The 22,984-nt window shown below is 42.2% G+C and overlaps 1 protein-coding gene across 7 annotated transcripts in view; it reads left to right on the top strand.

Moving 5' to 3' along the window:
* The window catches only part of LOC110829231 (uncharacterized), a 300,697-nt gene that overhangs the window by 200,740 nt on the left and 76,973 nt on the right, over positions 1-22,984 (top strand). For 6 of the 7 annotated variants that reach the window (XM_087353953.1, XM_087353952.1, XM_022062755.2 and 3 more), the window contains one exon: positions 18,590-18,662. The exons of the other annotated variant lie outside the window; for it this stretch is intronic. The gene's annotated coding sequence lies outside the window, so the exon portion shown is untranslated. The remainder of the gene's footprint in view (positions 1-18,589; positions 18,663-22,984) is intronic. 7 annotated transcript variants of the gene reach the window in all.

Below are 22,984 nucleotides of genomic sequence, written 5' to 3'. Positions count from 1 at the left end.
TCTGCACTCCACGAAGCATGCCCTCAATCAGTTGCTTAGCTGCTCAAGAAATTTCCCCTCCATTTGTGTAACGCAAGGGCGCAGAACCCGGCTCTTGCCTTTTGCAAGATGATGTCGTCTTTCGTCTGAGTCGAGGTCTCCGAAATTGTTTTCCCTTCTACCTAAACAAAGACGAACTTGTGCGAGTAGTACACTTGCCAGTGGCTGGCTGTAGTTAACACGGTAATGAACATCTGAGTTTCATGAGAGACGTGGATTGATTTTGCCTTTTCAAGAAGGACTCTGTTTCATGAAGTCACTCCTCACCCAGGGTGTTTATACGGTCGTGTTCTGCTGGGGTGTCGAGACCTCGCGTGTGACTATATTGTAAACACAGTTTTTTTATGGCTTCTACGAAGAACGTATTTAAAATGAAACCGGCAATAGAAGGGAGTGTAAAGATGCAGAAATTCGTACAAAATTATTATGACGCGTGCAGTGGAAGAACATGGAACAATTATTTATATTTAGTACTGGCGCCACAGACTGCGCCTTTGTGACGTCATGCATTCTCTACGGTGAAGATGGAAGCGATAGAACCCGCCGAAACGTTAACCATGTTCAAAGAAAGATACGTGGTGTCACACAATTCACTAGACCGAGCTTCATGTAAATATCAGTTGTTTGTATTGTGTGTGACTCGAATATGAAGGCAGTGATGATTCAAGTAGTTGGTACGTATATTTACCACTAATCATTTAAACGCAATAAACGACTCTTAGAGTTATTTCCTTTCTTTGCTACTTTTTCACGACCCACAGTTTTACTCAGTTCCTCTGACAGACAACCTGAGACATAGGCTACCCTCAGTGATGTCAGACGCTTGTTCCAAACTTGAATAAAATTTAACATCTCGGGTTAAATAATCGTAGGTCTTATTAATCGGCAAGGTTTCTCTGACTGACATGATGATCAGTTGATTTGAGGTACTAACTCTTACAACCATACCAAATGAAAAGTAAATTTATCTCCGTGTTTGTGTGTTTTTGTGTATTTAGAGAGAAAGCTGCAAAAAAAAAAAAAATTGTAACAGTTTATTTTATATTTTTTATGTTGTAGGTATTTCAAGCCTTTAGCTGAATTTTAGGAAACGTTTTATATTATGTGGGAATTGGAAAGCATGTTTTGATCAAGATCGATCTATATCAGGGCCAAATGAAATGTCATTACGCCTGCAACATTTATCCACCCCTTTGAGAGAGTAAGCATTTGGTTTCCAGTAGCAAAGCTTAGCAGCTTGCAGTTAGGCTAAGTAGTTCACTGTGGTTCTGTAACCGTACTCGGATATCAGATGGAAGCCTTCCAATGCGAAACTTAACCAGACGTAGAAGTTCTCAGCTTGTGCGTTCGCATTTGATCGCGAAGTGAATGCTTGTCCTATTTTCAACTTGTAAAATTGCCTGTGCTAATGAGTGGACAGAAGTTTCGTACAGACGCGGGAAAGAATTGTATTCTTACTCGTTTCTGACACCGAGGGATATTTACTAATTAAAAGCTACGTGATTTATACACTTTACAAAGTTTCGCTTAAGTCTTCACGAGATGGGCGCATGGACAGATGACAAACGCACAAAGTGGACTGTTCGGAAAAACTGAAGGAAAGAGACCACTGTGAAGACTTCGATGTAGATGGAATAATGATATTAAAATGGACGTTGATTGGATTTGTTTGGCTAAGCGTAGGTAGACGTGGCGGGTTTTGTGAACATGGTAATGAATTATCTGGTTTTGTAATAGGCAGGAATTCTTCGACAAGGTTAGCGATTCTTGATTTTTAAAGAAGGATTCTGCTTAGCTGAATTAGTCTTTATTTTGAAGTGTTAAGTGTTTCTGAACCTGCACAATGCATACATATCTTATGTTATTTAACGTGCAAGTTGATTCTCTTAAGGTTGTGAAGCTATTTTGTGTAGGAAACTGGATTGAATGTTAGTCAAATGTGGGCTGCACTGAACTCATTTTAATTCTGGGCTGTATTTATTTGTTGGTGTGAGGGAGTCTTGTAATTAGTGACTACATTTCTGTTAATAACTACAATATTTTAGTGTTTTACACACCACATTATTTCACACAGATATGAACTGTCATGAAGGAATACGTTTTATGACTTCTGAATAGAATAATTTAAGACGAAAAATTACAAAATGAATATGTATTTTTAATTAATATTCATCGTTTGTACATATCTTAAAGTTGTCGTGACTGAAAATGTTCACTGTTCAACCGATATCGCTCTGAATCTAGACCTACTTACATTCTGAAACGAGGACCTCGCATACACACCTTCTGTTTTCGTTTTCCTCTTAGAATCACGTTGAATTTATTATTCCTTACTTTGTACTGTAAACGACGTTCGCAGTTTCGAGGCTTTGATCAAAATGCGAACAGATTCGTGTTTGGCTTCTACGTGACCCGCACTTCTTGTGTTTCTGCAAATGAACGTTTAGTGGCGACAAAAGACAACGTCGCTGCGTTCTCTTTGCTCTCTGCTCAGTGACGTGTTTATTATATTGAAGTATTCCATTTGCTTGTGACCTGAAACTGCTTTGACGTTGTTCTTACGCGCATTTGTTTGGCCTCTGACCTGTAATTTCACGGCTCTATGTATTATATAGTTTCTTTATCGTGAGACGTCTGACATATTGTCGAAAATTATTAGATTTACATTTCTGGTGGCATAATTTTACCTGTGTTTCTTTGTAAACTACTGAATTTGCTGTTAAAGCGGTTCCATTGTATGCGTGTTGACGTAGCAGAAATGATTAGGTCACCTTATTCCGCGCCAGGCCCAAGCCTTACGTTTTACTTGTGATCTGATTCTCCCTCCGTTTCGCTCTGTTTTGGTCCAGTTGAGTGGCGATTTGCAGTGCAAAAGCGATCTTTGTACGTTGCTGTTTCGTTGCTTGGATGCCGATCAATTCATTAAGCGGTCACGTCTTCTGTGCTGTGCAGAACACTAGTGGAAGTATTGTTTAGTATAGCTGCTTCAGTGTTCAGTTTTTTATTTATTATAATTTTTTCTTCTAAATTATTTTTTATAGATTAAGCATAACTAGCTGGCTTACCGAACCCGATGGTTCATCACCGAATTAACCAAAGCCCTCCACCGGACCCTGTCTCCTTCAACTCCTATCTCCCATAGATCCCGCCTGAGATTATCCTCCCATCTACGTCTAGGTCTCCCAAGAGGTCTCTTCCCCTCAGGCTTCCCGACCAATACCCGGTGCACACCTCTTGTCCCATCCATGCGCGCTACATGTCCAGCCCATCTCACTCTTCTCGATTTAATCACCCTGACAATACTGGGGGAGGAGTACAGATTTTTAAGCTCGTCATTATGCAGTTTTCTCCACGCCCCATCGTCTTCTCTCCTAGGCCCAAATATCCTCCTCAACACCCGATTCTCAAACACCTGCAACCCGTGTTCCTCCTTCAGAGTTCTAATTGACCGTAATGTGGGATGAAGTTTGTATTCCTTCGCGTCCTTTTAGTTTCAGAGAGACGTACCTGTTTCCAGGAGTGGGGAGAACGCGTCATCTCACCCCCTCGCCCACACAAGAGCTCTTACGCTGCAAGCCGTTTAAGTGATTATCTTAATGTCGTGTCCTTAGCTTGTAAGCCCTCCTTACGTGTGGTGAAGGAATAGGACGCCATTATGGACACGCCATTTACCGTTTAGTTTAAATAAATTATTGAGGGGCTTAATTCTGTACCCGCCTCGCCAAATCCCTGAGCCCCTGTCTCAGTACACCTGTCCCCGCCGTGTCTTTGAGAAATTCTAAACCCAGTTTAGTTTCAGACGAGGTGTCACGCAGGCGCAAAATGTCGTCGTGGGTGTCGTTCCAGAAATGAGACGATCGCCTGCCGTGGGGCACCTTCCTGATCCTCTACCATTCACATGTCACCGTCAAAACCTACTTTTTAAGATCCGTCTTTATGTTATATTTCAGTTTCTTCCTCGGTCTAACAGGCGTCCAGTTCCCCAAGGTACGAAAATGTTACATGCGTTGGCTGTCTCCAGAATTATGCCTACGTGTCCAGTACATCGGTCTCCTAAATTTCTTAGGTTTGCTAGAAATTCCAGGTGAAACATTCCAGTATCTGTGTTCAAATGTAACAGCCCCCTACTCACACCCCCTCCCCCCCCAACCCCTTGTCTTCCGTAAACCCTCAAGATCGTGTGTAACGGGGCACACTGTGGTCTTGTCTTCATATTCTCCTGCGAGAGTAAATTACAGGACTGTGTACTTTGCGTGTCTCCATGTCCCATGAAAACATTTGCATTTCTCAGTATCGTCTGGAAATTTGATGTCATTTTTGGAAGAGGAACTGTCACGACATTTTATTTCAGAATTCCGAGAATAAAAACTCACAGTTCGCTGTGAGCATTTCGTTCAAAATCGTGCATTGGCTCGATTTTGCACGTAAAGTTAACACGTGATCATCATTTGTGTTGTGACATCGCAGTGGAATTGGTACAATGAGAAGATGCTAGGTTCCCTGCAGCTCGTGAAACTTTTCTGCGGTAGTTGTCATGGAAACGTAGTCGAATTTGTTTCAAAATCGGAAATTTAAAACAATGAATTCACTCCTAAAGTGAAGTCCATTACGTATGAAGATGACTGTCTTCTGGAATGTTGCGCTTTGTAGTCTGGTAGAAGTTCACCGACGTTTCAGATGTGCTTTCTGCCTCAATTAATCAGGGCGATGTTTAGTCAGGGTAGACTCGAAACACTTCGCAAAGCGTTGTGATTCATTGGACGTAAACCTAGAACCACGAAAATTATGCACATAATTATGACTTGTAATCAGGTAATCCCTGTCCACTCGTTGACGTCACTAGCGAAACATGATGGCGGGAAATGTAACATTTTTCACAAACTGCGAAATAAAATGTGTATAGGTGTTAAAGTATTTTGGTATATGCGTACTTTGGGCACATAGGCAATGTCTTACTCGTCTCCCTACGACATGTTAGCTGCTTCATCTCCGGCTGCTGTGTCGTAAGGCACGGCTCTCGGAGGACTGGATGAGATGCTGTCATAGAGATGTGAGTGCCCTTTCATCTCCCACATAAAAGTGGCGGCAAACCCCGTCGGTCCGCTACTTTTCTCTCCGTTCACATGCCCATTAGTAACACTTGGGCTGAACCCAGAGGTTCGCATCACTGGGACGTGAATAAGTTGAACATCGTTGAACTGCATCGAGTTCAATCAGCCCCTCAACAGCAGCGCAACACCGGTCATTATTATTAATTCAACTGAACTTTGGTTTGTGGCTCGCGTATTGCACTGTGCTCCCTGGCTTGAAAATAATTTGTGCGTTACACGTAAACAACGAATTATAATGCGCTGCCCCCCCACCCCCCTATTTCGTGTCACTTTGCGTGCGTTGACACTTTGAACAGGGCGGCGAGGCTTGGGCTGGGTCATTAACCCGGAACAAATTAACCTCTCGCTTCCGATATTTTTTTAAACGCAAACTGTTCGTGGCAATTGCGGTAAAAAGACTTTGGACGCAGAGAAACGCAAATTTCGTGACCTGGCATCGGGTGTTTGCGATTGTTATGTATGACTCAGAAACGGATCGAACTCCACGGAGCAGGGGCCATTTTGAGCAGCTGACAGTCGCTCAACTGGTCACATTCCCTTCGTCTTATGAAACTCGAAGATTCTTTGCCGTGTTCACAGGATTTGCTGAGTCGGGTGGAATTTCTCAATCCATTTTAATATTATATTTCCATATGCAGCAAGTTCCATCAGGTCCACGTACGTTTTCCGTGAGCGATTCGTTCTCAAAATTTCCGTGTCTCAGGAGACAGGAAGTCGACAGCGTGCGGCAGTGAGAACGCATTGCGACACTGCGGATACTGACCTGATGGACCCCTCGCAGGGCCGGTTGCCAGGAATTGTAAACAGACGGTCCTGCATTGCGTGCGGGTTGCTTCGTCCTCCTGCAGGGATTTAGAAGCAGACACGCGGTTTCGAACTGCTCAGACACAGGGGTCACCGATTCGAATCCATCTTGGTGCACAGAGAGAGGTATCGTTGCTATGAGTTGTCCTGTTCAGGTGATTGCCTTCGTCAGGAGCTGTGTCGAATGTCAGACGGTTTTATTCGAAACTTGGTGTACGTGCAGGAGGGGTATGGAGAAAACTGCATTGTACTGCGCACCGATTATTTGTTAGAGCGACGAAATGAACAAGGTTGAGACGGGAGCAATGTGTCGTATTGATGGGATGTCGGTTACTTAGTGCATGCGTCTGGCTTGCGGTGGTGGGCTGCAGCCATAAACCAGCATCTGCATGGCGAATTAGTGGTGTTGCTTGCTACTGCGGCCCTCAAAAAGAATCCCAACTCCTGCGTCTCGACTCTGAATTTGATGTAGTTTTCCGTTGTGGTCGGTGTTGTCTGTCTGGAGCCTCAGGTTCTAAACCTCAGCACCTCTACCAGTTCTAGTCTGTTAGTTGTGTGTGTTTGTGTGTGCGCACGCACAAGTTGGCAGAGAGAACAAATTATACTCCTCTGGTGTTTAAGAACCCTCTTCCTTCCCGTATGCTATAAAGAGGCGAGGAATTTACCGGCCAGGTCAGCAACTGTGAGTTTTACAATATACTGTGCTTAATACCAGTGTTTTAATTGACTTTATTAAACCTCGTGCCAGGTAAATACGATTTCTCCGAGCTCGGAAGACCGTCATTTATCCGTCTGGTTAATGTAGAGACTAATTAAAAGTTAGCTAATGATAAGCACTGAAAATAATGTCCCTTCCCAAACATTTCTTTCAATTAGAATAATAACCCGTTGTTCGAAAAGAATAGAAACTTAGTGGCGAGGAACCTGCCGGGTCTTTGTCCCTAGGGAGAAGTTAATTAGGGTCTCCCTGTATGAACGTAGCGCGGAATCTGTGTTAGTGCAATTTGTTAAAGGAATGGATTCATTTTCCCACTCGATTGTTTAACTGAATCTAAGTGGCCGTGGATTTGCAAATGGCGATCGTAGATTTACGCACTGTTAAGGATTGTTACGTGTATCTTCTGGAAAGACCACGTGTCTGGACAGTAAAAAAAATATAAAATAAAGTTTAAATAGGGTGCGGGGTGTGTGATTAAATTTGTCCGACCGACGATAAAATTCATTAATGGTTTTTGTGAATACTGTGACGAACCCTCGTCTGCTGTGTTCACGGAATTGTTAGGCCGATATTTCCCAGCTTTGAACTTAACCCTGGCTTCAAAACAAGGTCTCCCTGGGACAGGCAGCCGCTTGTAGTGGCAGATGTTATCGCCACGGTCGCAGTTCGTGACAGTTAAATTTAGAACAAAGCCGACCGTTTTCAGTGTGTTTAACACGATTTGGTCTCAGTGTCCGCTCCGGTACCGCCGTCTTCATGCCCTGCACAGAGAGCGGGCTTCTCAGAACTGTCAATATCGTGATGCAAAGTTGGAGGCCTTTTTCACAAGAACAAAAATTCGTTCAGGTTTTTCATCACACGACACGACACATCACATGACGTATGGGGAAGTGGAGATATCGCTCCACACATTCCAAAATTAGCAATTATGTACAGAGGTGGGCTTGGTGTCCCGGCCAGCTTACCCCTCCCCCCACCCTATGTGGTACCTGTCGAGTCGCCAAAGTCTGGACGTGGTGGAAAAGAGAAAATTTTGCCCCTTGTGGGAATCGATCCGCTGTCACTGCGCGCTTTGGCGTACTCACCCCTTGTGACTTGAATACGGCAGTGACATTCCGTAAAGAACGGACGTTATGGAGCTCCTTATTATGTAAGTTATGTATTTTCGTCTTAACTTGTGTCCGGAATATTTCCCCCGGGCAACTTTTCCTCCAATATTTACAGTAGGCGACAAGATCGCTTATTCCTTTCACACTTCAACATTTTACACCGTGTAATACCCACTGAAATATTAAACTCATAATTGGGATAAAGAATTCAACGTACAGAAATCCAGTTATTTTAATAAAATTACATCGCAGGGCGGAATAGCGGTTGTCCCGTATTAAAGGGGATGGAGTTTCATTTGTTGCAAGTAAATTGGAACGGAAAGGGATTATCCCGATGCTCAGATGTTCCCGCGCTGAGAGGGCGTTAATCCCGTACCTAAATGTTTAATTCTTTCATCTGGAGAGCAGACCTCAGTCCCTGGAGAGAGTTGGGGGTGGGGTCCAGTCCAGGCACGCGTATGGCGTCTCTTACCAAGAAGACGGGAAAAATTTCTCCCAGCAAACGGTGAATACTTTCTCCGTGTGTCGGCCGATGGCACAGTGCTAATTTACTCGCTGTAAAAATGCTGGGTTTGGGGCCAAACACTGGTAGATCTGTCGGCGTAGGTATCGGAACATTCAGGCATTTGTTCAGTTGCATTAATGATGGCGTGTCGGTTGTTGGGGGACAGGTCACTTGAGAGCTTGTTTCGTAAGTAGTGTTGAAATGGGTCTTGGAAAAAATATGAAAATTGGAATCGGATTAAGTTAGCTCACTGTATGGTCGTCTGTGTACATTTGTGTTGTTTGTGGCCACATAAGTACAGTCAAGAGAACATTGACTTGTTTTTCCATATATTGCTCTTTTATCAACTGTTGCGGCTACTGATAACCTAGGAAACTGGATGGTAGAAATCTTTTTCTAGAGGACATTCGTTGATGCTTCTCTGGTTTATCTCATCTAGCAGAACTTGCCTTCTGGTATTTTTCTCACATCCTCATCGAGTTTCTGTATCCTCCTGTCGCTTCGCCCCCCTTAGGTCCAGATGTTACTCCCAGCAACCTGTTATCAAGGACCCTCAGTTGTTTTGGGTGATTCGTATGCCTTCCACCTTCAGAGACGTCGATTTTAAGGAGTTGATTCATTCTGTGTGCGCGTTCTTGGCTGAAGAAATCTCTCTGTGGAATTCGCTTTGTGACTGCCGCGTCTGAATTCAGAATAAACATTTTTACACCCACTAAAAGTGTCTGCGGTATTTGTTGCAGGTGTCACTGTCTTTGCTCTGTCGAGCTTTCAAATTGACTGTGACATTACCGCCCTCTCCCTAGCAGCTTGTCGTACAATTGTGTCAGAGCCGTGAGCAATCGACTTTCATTCAAAATGTGCGCTCAGCTATGATGACAGTTCCATTCTGATAAATGCTTTGCAGCAAAAGAGACTCCGTAAACTGACATAAGCCGTCCGTTGAGCATAACTCAGCGGTACTTGCTGTCTGATATTGTGCAGAAAATCTTCGCTTCAAATATGCAAATGATACAAGACACGTGTTGGATATAAACATCACGCAACATTGGCAGAAATTCGTCTGCCAGGTTATGTCAGTGGTAAAGGCATTCCGCTGTGTCACTGGAAATATCTGACGTTAATATTTCGATGTTTTCTTGGTCATTGGAGAATCCGAGTGTTTCTAACTTGTTATCGAACTTGTTTGGTTATCCAACAATTATACAGTGTAACCAGACTATTCTGTTTTGGTTAGCAGTCGTGCTTTCTGTTGAGAAGTCCTGCGTTCGAAGACAGGCTATCCCTAATAAGGTATTCGTGGTTTTCCTTAGGTTCTTCATAAGGATTCGGTTCGAATACTCTGGAGTATGGAGCAGGTGGCGCTGTTTGCAGGTGATGGCGGTATTTGGAAACTGTTTGAAGGGAAACTTCAGACAGGTACGAAACACGAGAAGTTTCTACCTTAGCATTTAAGCCCAGTAAGAACTTTTTATTCCCTCCTCCATCCCCAAACTCAAACTGCGCTTGGCCAGTGGAACTTCTCTCGGGAGGGAGATTACAAAAGGTCATGTTTCCTCTGTCTTCAGCATTTTCCAGGTACCCACAGGTGTCAAGTCGGCTCTTTGTAAAGATTATTACACCTTGAATTAACCACTAGATGCCTTGTCGTCAAATTATGTTACGTCTGTGTAATTTTATCTTTTGAGTGTCAATGAAAATGTGATCTTTTTTAGTCTGGCAGAAAAGGGAGCCGATACACGTCTTTTGTTCTCTGAATCCGAGAGGGTTAGTTCACTGTATCGCTGTTGGCCGTCAAAGTATTTTGTGTCTGATCACTTTTCTCACATCTACCTACTCGCATAGCCAGTGGTAAAATCTTGTGGTAATCTAACCCGAGCCTCAACCCAGTATCTTTGTGCGCATGTGTGTACCCTACCACCTCCATATTCACCGTTCTTATCTGCCTGCCTGTATCTTATTTTTATTTCGTTGTAATTTTCCCGCTTTAATCTCTTCTTTCTTTTAGAATTTTATTGGACATTTGTGTATCTGATTCTTCATTCTTTTCTGTTCTCCTTTCGTATCTTCATTTCCTCAAAGCGACCACCTGGAGCCACAGGGAACGTCGTTATGTTTCAGACCATTGATTTAAAGTGTTGCTTTGTAATAAAGTAGAGACATCTGGAGAAGTTGCCGGAAATAAATGTCATAACATTACGCGAAATTGTTACTTTCTCAAGAGTCTTATGTGAGCTTATTAAATTGGCCACGTGGCACAACGAGTGAGTTTAATATTGATTCATGTCCAACATTTAAAGATTTAATAAGTGAAATGAGAGGCATCATTTTATATTTCAGCTTATGGATTCTTACAGGTCACCTAGCAGTGTTAGGATTATGTCGAAACATCCTTAAGAGAATATCTAAATTTACTAATAGCCACATGAATGAAAGTTTGAAATGGCCGTCGAGTATATTTTTTTTTTTCCAGAAAGTTCTGCCCTTGTCTGATGCACATGAAATGTTCGTAGCAAATTGCTAATTAATCATCCAAAAATCTGCACTGTAAGTACAAGCATTAAGGACAGCAGAGTTGGAAGGGGTGGAGCTATGTCGGCACGAAGACACAAAGGGGACTATGGCAGAAGGAGACAAGTAACGTTTAGACTGCAAATTACAGGGGAGACTGTGAATAGAGTAGGAATTTTACATATTTGGGGTGTCCAATAACTTGGCAAAGATGGGTCACAAGAAAGGGTTGAATGCAAACGGCGAGGGGGAGGGGATTTCATGATCAGGGCCAAAACAGTTAAGTTTGTATTTCTGTTGAGATGGTTATGTGGGGTTCACATTGCGGAAGAGGGGCCCCTTAAAGACATTAATTAATTCCTGTTGCCTGTGTAGTTTGTAAAGGGCAAAGTTTTCATAAATATAATCATATTCAGAACGCTTTCTCCATTATTTTGCATGACATGAAAGTAGAAAAGGCTGAAATAGGTTTCTGTTTCAACGTTTTATCTTCGTGGTATTAAAATTGAAATTATTTGCTTTCTCTGCAATGTTGTTGGGGGGGGGGGGGCTTAAATAAATAATGAAGGGGCTCAGATCCAAAACAGCCTATCGGAAGTTGACGCAATTTATTTATGCGTGCGTAATATTTTTTCCGTCATGGAAATGGGAAACAGACGTTAGCTAATGAAGGGCATGCTGAATGTTCGGGGTTCGATTCTTCTGTCGTACCAGACTACACGGCGCCACATCCCGGAAGACATTAATCTTTATGCTCGCCACCGTGAGACCCTGAAATGTCACCATGAACCGAAAAGCAGAGGCGACCACTTCTCCATACCCTCGCGCACTGTTTAAAATCCATTTTAATATTATCCTTCCATCTAGTCGTCGTTCAGGTGTTTTGGCCAACATTTTCTCCAAAAAAATTCTTGAGGGGGACGGAGAAATATCTGATGCTGTGTTGTTTCTAACGTCCAATTGCAGTCGACGTAAAACGTCGCTTTTGCCAGGGAGAGGCTATAGAAGAAACCTAACGATTTTAGCATTAAAATGTGACGTTTATTTACAAGGACGAACCATGCATTTACTTCCTTAAACGAACTCATCAACTCCTGAATGTCTTGTCTAACAACGAAGCACTGCCTAATTATGTGAATTAGCATTTAACGTAGTGTCTGCTAAGAGGCTTATTGATTTTTGACTGCGCTGTTTAAAAAAAATTCCAATTACGTGTTCTACAGGCAAACGAGTGAAAGGATTTCGTCAATAATTCAGTGAACTGTATGCGTGTGGATGCTGGGTATAATACCCGGTTTAAAAAAACCAACAGGCGGTGCTTTAGAATCGAACACGTAATTGAGTCAATCTCTTCATTAGTGAGATAGATAAACAGATAACAGATTTAACCATCAGCAGAATTTGCGTGACTAAGGTGTCGTTATTTTACCACATAAAATAGCCAGATATTCAGCTTTTGTAATTCGGCGGCGAACCAGTGTTAAGTGAAATATTTGTTTAGTTTGTTGGGACGAGAGTCGAAACTTTCATTTTGAAGTCAGTTTTAAAAGTCGGTTTTCGTAATTTGCGAAATGAGTTGTACACGCAAACACTGAATGCGAGCGAAATGCAACAGATTTGAGTTTTTATTTGTGTGCGCTCAAATAACAACGCTTCTGTTTTGGAATTCGTTTTCATGAAATAGTGTACTGAGATCCACCCTTTACAAATAGTAGGCAGCGTGAGATATTGACCCAGATTTATCGGTTCGGACTACAGCAGGTGAGGGCCAGTCTATTACATTTCCTAAAGATTCGTCGTAATCCTCCCATCTATCTCTAGGTCACCCTTGTTGTCTCTTCTTTGATTTGCATACGTATGCATGCTACACTTTCCGCCAATCTGAGCTCGGCGCTTCGTTAAAATTAATCTTCATCTCTCCGCACTGTAGGAAAGTGGGCGTATTTTCATACCTTATAGAATCAGGTGGAATTTTTCCCCGCCATGAATTAGCTTCATCATACGCTTTTTAAAACAACATTCTTTCGTGCGCTGCAGAAGTGTTTTACTGCTCGAAAATTATCATGGCAGTGTTGAAGAAAGCGTTCGCGATGAAGGGGTTGGAGGAGGGGAGTACACGAATGCGGTGAAGTTTGTACAGATGTATTGTTTGCTCTCGGTCTCTTATGCAGCGGAAATGAAAGACGAAAGAAGAAGAAGAAGAAGAAAGGAAGGCTCATTTACTTTGTAGACCACTTGCTTGTGGCGCTAGAGTAACAAACTTTTAACACGTAGACACGGTACAGTCTGTTCCGAAAATATTTCTGTACAATTCCAGACAAGGAAGTTTTTCGTAAGACTATTTTTCTTAAAATATATCTTTTAGAAAGAATTTTTTTTTGTGCTAAGGAGGTTAGCATATACAGGAAAGCCCCCAACTAAACGCATTCCAAATTTCATGACTAGATCTTGTGGCTGTTTATAAAAATGTACGTCGATATGACAAAATTAACATTGCGGAAATAGGGTTTACCATCTTCCGTGAAATAATCCTGCCACTGTCCTTAGCCAGTTAAATCCATTTCACACACTCCCATATTTCCTTAGGATTCGTTTTAATATTATCCCGTCTTTGCCCAGTATTACCGCGTTGTCTCTTTCCTCTAAATGTTGGGCTGTATAAATTTCTCGTCTCGTCCATTCGTGCTACATGCCTCGCTAATCTCGTACTTCAATTGTTTGTACACACAGAAACTGTAGACTCGCATTCATTCATAACGCCTGGGTGCGTTCATTTTCCCAGGCACTACGCGAGTTTAAAATTTGGACCGTTCTGAGCTATGCGGTCTCTCGCTTTCCGGGAACTTGCCACATTTCACTGTCTCGATGAAGCTTCGAATTCCTGCCGCAGAATTTTTGTTTTCCCGTCTCTCCTCCTGTGTTCATGTATCTATAAATTCCATGTTGAAGCAGACATGTAAATTACCGTAAGTTATGTGGTAATATGAAACAAGTATGCGAGGCTGATTCATTACACGCCTTAACTGTCGAGGTATTGATCCACGTGTCTACGCGTCGGGCCGCTGTGCTATGCTGTGCACAGATGCGGCTAGCAGGATAAACGATTATTTATAGAAATGATTCTGTGGCCGTGTTTTAGACGGCGGAAAGGTAGATCATTGACGCATTTATCGTCTGATTTTCCGATTCTGGTAACGCTGTGGATGAGTGAAAGGCTGTTATGAAAAGGCGTGGATTCAGTGAGTTACAACTAACATCATACGGATTATCCGAAAACGTACTCAGAAGTTGTTAGCCATTCAACCTGTCAAGAGATTCCCTATAAAAGAATTATTTTTCCGATCATGTCTCCAGCGAATTAAATATAGCCTTAAACGTCCTTTTTAATATTATCTTCCCATGTTATGCCCGTCTCTCAAATGGATTCTTTTCTTCTGTTTCTTGTTTTTTGGACAAAAACTCGTACATGCACACTTTGTTGAAACAGCCACATGCTAAGGCGTCTGTCTACTTCTGGCGTCGGGTTTGAGACCAGCCTGGGGGGGGGGGGGGGAAGCACCTGAAAGCCCCTCGAATTTTTGGATTCTTTTCTTCATCTTAGGTGGTTACAAGAATGTTCAAAAACACCGGAAGGCATAATTACGAGCAAACAACCTTTCATCATAAGAGTCGACTTTTTATTTACGAGATGTATTTATTTATCACAGAGTATGAGCAATATTATACGAAGGTAAAATCAGAGATTACGTTTCCTTGGTTACCTTGCGACACAGAAACATCATTTCCTGGAATTTCGTATTGCTGAGCTGTGTAAAGAAAATGTTATTGAAGTCTTCTCAAGACAGTCTGTTGTTAATTGTTCGGTGTTACGGAAAAGTGGGCTAAGTCAAGAATTGGTCGAAGTTATGTAAGCCCATTTGCGAAAATCTATTATTTTTTTTACAAATAAAAAGGAGTTATGTCACTTAAGCACCATAATTTTTATGTAGTGACATAATGAAATACTAGTTTAAGTACGTTACTGAATAAATTATGGGGTACCATCTTTAATCTTTAATCCTGTTTTCCACAGTAAGTACAGAATTGAAAGTAATCTTTTTTGATCTTCAATAATTCATTTATGAAAGTTACATTATTAGTTTTGTGGAAGAATTATATCAACTAACAACCCCACACACACACACACAATTCTGTTTTGTTATTCACTTCAGAGACAAGTGCCTTCGCGATCTTCAGCTACGCAGATGAAAACGTTTTTGATCTGGGATGTGACATGAAATATTGAAGACTTGTTCTCGAATTATGTAGAAGTATTCTATCGCCAGACCTGTGTCTAATGTTCAACCTCGGTGCCAGATTTTCAAAAGGTTAGCGCGCACATTTCTTAATCCACTTCAGCTAATGGATATGTTACATGATATAAAATGACGCCAAACCCAGTGACGTATTGCTGCTGATTCAGTTGCAGGCCGCCATTTGGTGTGGACGTAAGCCGATTCGTTAGTACTGACGTCCATTTCGCATTGTTTTATTTTACTCATTTTAGACAACGCCGATTAGAATTTTTCTAGAGAATCTCTGTTATTTTCTTGTAACTAAAAGTATATAAATCTTCACAAAAGCGCACAGAATTAAGAATCTTTGTAACTCGATCCAAGAAGTTTTTATCCAAATTTTTGTGCTTACGTAAGTGAACACCATTGGCTCTGTTTACATGTAATACATGTGTAATTCCGCCAGAGTTATGCAGGCTTTTTATTTTAATACGCGAATTATAAGGTTTCGCCAAAGTTTCTTATTCGCACCGTGGATTATGATAACAACAAACAATTACGCATTTCTGGCCAGTTTTTCTCTACTATTAAACATAATGCGTTTTACTTTGAGGTGTTTCCATGGCAACGGTACAGTGTACAACATAAAGAACGGGATTTATGTTTGCGGTCCAGAAGTGCTTGAAATTTCTCTCGTCCGCACTTCGCCCCTCCCTCCTACTGATTCTGCTGAAGTTGGTATGCGTAGTCCGACGCATGTAATTCACTCCAACACACATCTTTACGTTCATTTAGCAATTACGTCACGTAGCACTTTTTATGCTGCGAACTGTACTTTTGCATGCGCTGGTCATACCGGCATGCTTCTAGAATTTGTTTGGATAGCGGTGTTTTGTATAAATTATACCAAAAAAAAAGAGTTTTGTTTATTTGATGCATAATTCTGTTTTGTTTCTCGTGGCGGAAGGATTTCAACGTGCTAACGTTTGTGTGCGCGTTGTTGATGAATTTCAATTTGAAGACTCCCGAAGCGCCTCGCACGGAAAAGATTTACACTTTCAACATACACGGAAGTGATATAAATGCATACAAAATTTAATGTTCAAAACAGAGAGGCTTGATTTCTCCTGTTGTCATGGCAGCGAGAAAAAGCAGTTTCTGTATAATTTCTTCGTGTTTCAATTTCACGTAATGACCTTTTAATGACAATGTTTAACGACCTTTAAATAATTATTTTGTTACAGTATCACGTTAATTAAAATATTGCATGCAGTGTAAGCCTGTCTAAAATTATTTTATTAATTATGACTTCCAGCGTTTAGCAACAACACATTCTTTGTAACAAATTTCAGGTTTTCCGTGTGTGTCGGCCCTCACAGCAGGTTGGTTAAGAACCTCAGTGCAGACAAACTTATAAATTCGCCCAAAGTTACGTTTCATAACAGAGATGTGTCCTCGCCTGTAACACGACATTCTCTACGAGTTATGTTTTAACATAATACCACACCGTAAACCAAAACAAACAGATTTTATGAGTGGGGGTAAACAGTTTGCATTTCGAAGTTGCAGTATTAATCCAAAACCATTTCAAATATATTTTGCTCAATGTTAATGAAAAGTAAATATTGATGCTATTTTAATTAGCGTTTTAATTTTTGTCAGGGTTGATTCTGTGTTTGGTGTAACCGGCTTACGTCTCATTGGTCTGCACGCAGTGTCTTATGAGGGTCTTCAGAGTCATTTAAGTACCGCTAAGTGTTTATTTATATTATGTGAAAAGGTTATGTAGCGATATGTATAAAGATTTTTTGCTTTTGAACCCAAAAAAAAGGAGGCAGGTTAACTAAGCGCTGCTGGGACGATGTTACAACGGGCGTTTTGAATTAGAGCGTTCGTGGACTGGATTCAACCCGTTAAACTCCAGTGGTAAATATATGTACCACACATTTCAACGTTGAATAACTAATCGCGTCTCTCATAAGAAACAGATGTTATTTTTTTTGAACAGTGTGTATCAGTTGGTCGTTGTCATGGAGACGCCTTGTTTTCTTTGAGCTAAGAACCGCATTCTGGAATATTATTTGGTTGGTTGTTCTTTCTGCTTCAGAGAGTTAATGGACGACGTTTCATAGAAGTTGCGTCTTTTATTTCATTTATGAATCGTCTGTGTAAGTTAATGCCAGCTGGATTGAATAATTGTTTCCCGCAGTGTGTAAAGTCCGCCTATTTGATCAGAAGGGCTTTGTAACTCTTCAACTTATATTTCCTTCCTACTGTTCTCAGCGTTTGTTTCTCCATCCGGTGTCTTGCTACCCTCGCCTGCGGTTTTCGAGGTTTTCCTCAGTCTCTCCAGACAAATACCAGCTTGAACAAGTTGTGACCGCTTCCTCTCGTATTCTTCGGCGTTCTGCATGTCTTATCGGTTGTATTCTGATTGCGGCCTCTGAACAGATTTGTGATTATTTCGGATATAAAAGTTAGACATTGCGCCCTATTTTGGGTGGCAAAAGATCAGTCTACTCACATATCAGCGCCTTTTAGAATGCGCGTTCCCTGGTCCCGTCTCTTCCAGCGTTTGATGACTTAGTTTCTAACTAAGCCCATAAAGCCGGGACTTCCAGCAGAGTTTCAAGTTTCAAAAGGAAATCTGCGACTTTCCAAATTGCATGCGGCGTACAGTGCTATCAAATGACTATGTTTTAAAGAGACACTCCAAGAGTTACACAGTAAAGCTGACGAAAAACGCCAGGGATTTCCGTAAAGCAACTCTTGGAGTGAAATAATGAAATTACTTCCTCGCACTCAATCAATCATTCGCTGTCCCGTGTTTCGAAGTAACTGAACGGCGATGGACACTTTAAAAAAAAGTTATGATCATCTACACGGGAGCCGGAGAAGCGAAAGGATTTTGCGGCGATAATTCGGTTTTTAACCAATTAATTACCGAAGGGCGGTGCAACATTTGGGCAAGCCATTCCTCAGGCGGAAAGTCTGTTGAAAGAAAATTGGTTGGTGGAGTTGGGACACGTTTGCTGCCATTGAAATGTTGAAATCCGCTTTCAACATGACAAACCACCTTTAACTAATTTACAGTTGAGCCAACTGCTAATTTATTAATGTACTCAGTCGATTTTACAGTTGAACCAAACTCGATGAGACTCTAGCTCAGAATGGGGTCCAGTGGCGATGATGAATTCGTCGGTTCCATGACGTACAGGGAATTGTTTTGACCAGCTGAACGACTGGTAGCTTCGGTTCATGTCGCCTATTATAGTGCGTTTTGTGATGATGGCTGAACATGTGGTTGAAGTAACCATGGCCTAATTCTTTTGAATTGTCGATACGTGTCTTAGCAGTTTGGTTATTTGTGTGCATGTGAACGTCCGCTTTAATATTATAATTTTCTTCACACAGTATTCGTTTGAAGCTGCAGTTCACATGCTGTTTCGCTTTGTCTCTTTATCAGTGATTAAAGCTCCTTAGCTCGATTATCGCCTCACAGTTTGGGTTTTTTCTTCTAGTGACGTCATCTGCACCTCCGAACGACGTCGGTCCTCCTCGCCCTTAATTGGACGACGCCCCGTGACGGACGACGTAAGTAGACAGCCCTCTTCACAGTTTGCATTTATTCAACCCCTTATTGTAAGGGAAAGAGTGGGTTTAGATGCCGTGTCACGAGAAAATGCAAATTGTAATAACACGGCTCTGAATTATTATTCAAGTGTCCTGATTACGAATTTAAATCCTTTCGCTTCAACCAATTTTCGACGTTGCTCCGTCTTTGGTCTGGTTGCTAGGTTACCGTAACGTGTTCTAGTGTAAGAACTAAACATGGCCACTCTTGTCTTCTTGCTTTGCATCCGTTTAAAGTCGTAGAAGTGAGACTCTCATAAATAAGCTCTTCCTTTGCGTCTGAGGGGCGGTGCCTCCAGGAGCATTTCAAAACGGACGAGAAATTTGACGTACTTACTGGGAGACGTAACACGAGAAAGAGTTGGTCCGTCGGCACGGTACGTCTCGAGCAGTTAAGTGTTTCCTCCCAAATGACAAGATTAGAGACGCCTTGTAGACTCCAGCGTGTTGTCTGTCTACTCACTCTGTGACGTCACACGACTGACTCTTCATTTATGGTTTGATCCATGGATCTGAGTAATTTTTGAAAAGCCTACAGTCAGTCAGTCAGGTGATCAAGAAATTATGCAATCAGGAGGTTCATTACCGCCGCTGTACCCCGCAGATAAACACAGTCTGTCCTACACCCTATTTTCTCAAGGTCATTCTATCTATCTATGCTTAACACGTGAGATTTTTCTAGTTAGTTTCCTTGCAAATTTATTGATGCTATATCAATGTTTCTAATCGCAGCTGTTTAGTCACAATTAGAATGTGATAATTCGAAGGAGAGTTGTCATTTTGTTACTATTTTAATATTTGAACTTTAAACACGGGCATTGTTTTGAGGAGACTCCGTATCGTATTGTTTCCTGCCAAAGACATTTCTGGCAGATCGTTCCTGTGGTACGGCACATCTGGAACAGTCGCATCGTCCAGATCCGAGTCTTTTACGGAAATGGTAACTGTCTAGTTAAGGGGAATAATTTGTAACATACCGCAGGCCTTGCCTTTGTCTTCCTGTTCTGCTGGTGGGGGTGAGAGAAATGAATCCTGTTGCTGGTAGTCTGGACCCGGGATTAAACAACCCCCAACCCCGAACCTCGCAGCCTGTGCATTAAACACTGGACTGTGTTTCGGAGGAAGTATGTACACTTCAGCCTCCCCCTCCACACACCACAACCCGGACGGACCGGGGAGGCGATGCGACGTGACGCGTACATAACTCCTAGGGGGTGTTTCTACCACTGCCCTCTTTGGCGATGTGCACGGACCAACCGAATCGCCCCGATACAATCTCCTGAACATAAATATCGATGATTTGAATGACTGTTCATATCCCCTCAGCCGTTTTTGACGTGCGTGTTTCACGTGGGGTGGTTTCAGCTGCCCTGCGTAGGTGTATCGGAATTTTATGTGTATATTTTTTTTTATATTTTGTGAATTGTTGGTTCTACATGTCATGCCATGGTGAATCCAGCGCTACGTCATGTCTGATAAATCGTTACATCTGTGTGTGTTGAAATATGGTGAATTCAGAATACAGCGTGCCGGGATTTTGTCAGAATGAACTGTGCTGAATTAAATTGCTCACTAATTATGACATTACTTTCTCCCGCTGACGAAAAAACAAAATGTTATTCAGTGCTGTAAGCAGCACGTATTCGTACTTACCAAAAATCGCTGATTTTTTTTAAGGAACTTGTTTGATGTCACAGAAATTTCGAATTGTTTATCGCCTTTTCGCGGCCTGGTGATCGCTTTATGCATTAAACGGTGTCGCTAAGCAGGTGGCCGTACGCTTTATAAAACCACATGTGGTATCGTCTCAACCGCGAGGCGCGACGTGGATACAACTGGAGCCGGGGGGGAGGGGGTTCAAAATGGACCTGCGGTTGTTGGTTTGCTGGGGGTATGTGCGGGGTGGAAGGGGTGAAATTTGCTGAGTTGTCGAGAAGTGGGAGAATGGAAGAGATAGCTTGGGTATATATGAAAAAGGTTGAATTAAATGGAGCATATAGTGATTAAGCAAGCAGAGACTATGAAAATACAACGTTACAGAGAACGATTTTTTTTTAAAAAAAAAAAACTATATGGACCGATGTGTATGTCGGAGTGGTCGGAGTGGTCGCAGTTATAAAATTCTCTGTTTACTGCCGTATCGCTGGGTCTGTCGTATTCGCACAGCGGAGTACATGGATCGAAACCAATTTCTGCTTTGTGTGTCTGTGGAATGGACAATTGACGGTATACGCCGGCTTAGCTATTGAGATTTTCCAGCTATTTATTCCCAAAACGAAACGGGACTCCGATGTTAACCCAAGATACGGAACTTTGCGTTTACTCGATACGAGCAGACGAACATCTTCTGCTTCGTAGCAAGCAGAAGATGTTCGTGATTCATCAGCAGTAGGAATTTAATGTCGCCATGGAAACACACAAGAAGATTCTTTTCCTGTGCCAGAAGTTCAGCATTGCTTTTTGTTACTGACCGGCAGTGGACGCATGCATTAACCACGCAGAGAAATTCGCCTGGAACGGAATAAAAAATCATGGTTTCTCTTTTTTTAAATTACCTTACGTAGCAAAGTCATTCAGAGTTCGCGTTACTGCGGCAGTGAACTCAGAATACGGGTCCATGAATTACTAATTATGAAATTATAAATATAACGCTAGATGCCGGCTTGTCATCTCGGGGACCCTGGTTCAGTCCCGGAGGGCAAATTGGAGCTGTAGCACGTTTTTCCCCGCGTTCTGTTTTCCCACCCGCTGCTCTATATCCATCTGTCACCGCCCCACGGGCCCTGAGCAAGCAACTCGTTATCACACCCCGGGCTTCGTCTCTGACCTGGCACTTGGCGATGGCAGTCGTTGGTGTTGTATCTTTAATGAACACGCCTCGCCGTGTGATGAGTCCTGAGACCGAGCTGAGTGGGGGAAATGTTTCGGATTTGTATTTAGAGGGAAGGGGGGGTTGGAATTTATAATCTTGGGGCTACGCGATTTTCATATTATCTGCCACAATTTTCAGGGCAATAGCGGCATATTATTTCAGTATTGGCTGTTACCACCTCCTTCCAGATCCCCTTTCTGACAATTCGAAATAAATTTTCCTTGTCATTCATGCCAACTCTGCAGTTCATATTTACCTCCACGAAGAAAAGCGGTGATATTCCCTCATCTAGTCAAGACATTCTCTGTCTTTTATTTTAAACCCAAGATCCATCGCCTTGTTCACAAAAGCATCGTATCCTATGCCAGTTGGATTCTGTTCATTCCATTTGTCTCGATAAGGGATGGGAAGACAAAGGCATTCTGGGTAGATATTCCGGATTGAAATTCATTCCCTGTTTCAGAACCGTGGAGACACTGAATTTGCCCACTATTAGTCGACGTTGGCGCTGAAATGATTTACAATATGTGACGCGCGACCCTGCATTTCTGGTCTTGACAGATTTCGTTAATTGAATAGCAAACTATTAGCTTTATGAATATTTGAGACTGGGTATTGTGGGCTACTTGTGCTTGTGACCGAGTGTGTTCTTGGAAGCGATTCTTTCTCCTCGCTTAATTATTGTCCCGTCCTCTTATGACACCTCATACTTTGCTCGAAAGGATTCTTCATTGCCTGGTTGATCCCCACTTCGGTGTAATAGAATGTCACTTTTATTTTAACATGCAACGAGAAAATTGCGCGCTTTAAGTCGACCTTTCAGCTCCGTTATCGATTGTGGCGTCTCGCTCCTAGCTTCAGAGTACACGAAGGGTTTGGGGGGGGGGGGATCTCAGAATGAGGGGCTGAATGGGGCACGGCGGTCAGACGACGCCAGTGTGTACAACGCTTCGTCTATGGTCTCCCTGTGTTTTACACAACAAACAGAATTGTTCTTCGTGTTTAGTTGAAATCAACTTTTTCCGTCTTTATTCAAGTACACAGATTTTATAGTGTACATTTAGAAGGCGACTTTTATGTATGGGTGTTGAACTTGGTCTCTTGCCGTATCTGAAAAGGGTGTTGATAATATTTGGACCTAAGAGGGATTAAGTGAGAGGATGGTGGGGAAAATTATGTAATGGGCAGGTTTATTATTTTTGTCAAATGTTGTTAGGGTCGCGAGATATATGGTGCATGTAGCACGCATAGGACGAATCAAGTCCAGTCCCTGCCTCCCTGTTTCCCTAAGATAAATTTTAATATTATCCTTGCTTGTACTCCCAAGTCTTCCGAGTGGTATCTTCCCATGCATGCTACGTACCGCACCCATCTTGTCCTTGATTTGACGAGCTTTCGCACTCGAGCAAAA

This window comes from Zootermopsis nevadensis, unplaced genomic scaffold (genome assembly GCF_977971745.1).
Source record: "Zootermopsis nevadensis isolate Lab colony 2312 unplaced genomic scaffold, Znev_1.0 Znev_ptg000022l, whole genome shotgun sequence".
In the NCBI taxonomy this organism is placed as follows: domain Eukaryota; kingdom Metazoa; phylum Arthropoda; class Insecta; order Blattodea; family Termopsidae; genus Zootermopsis; species Zootermopsis nevadensis.
This window is presented reverse-complemented; position numbering and strand designations above follow the sequence as displayed.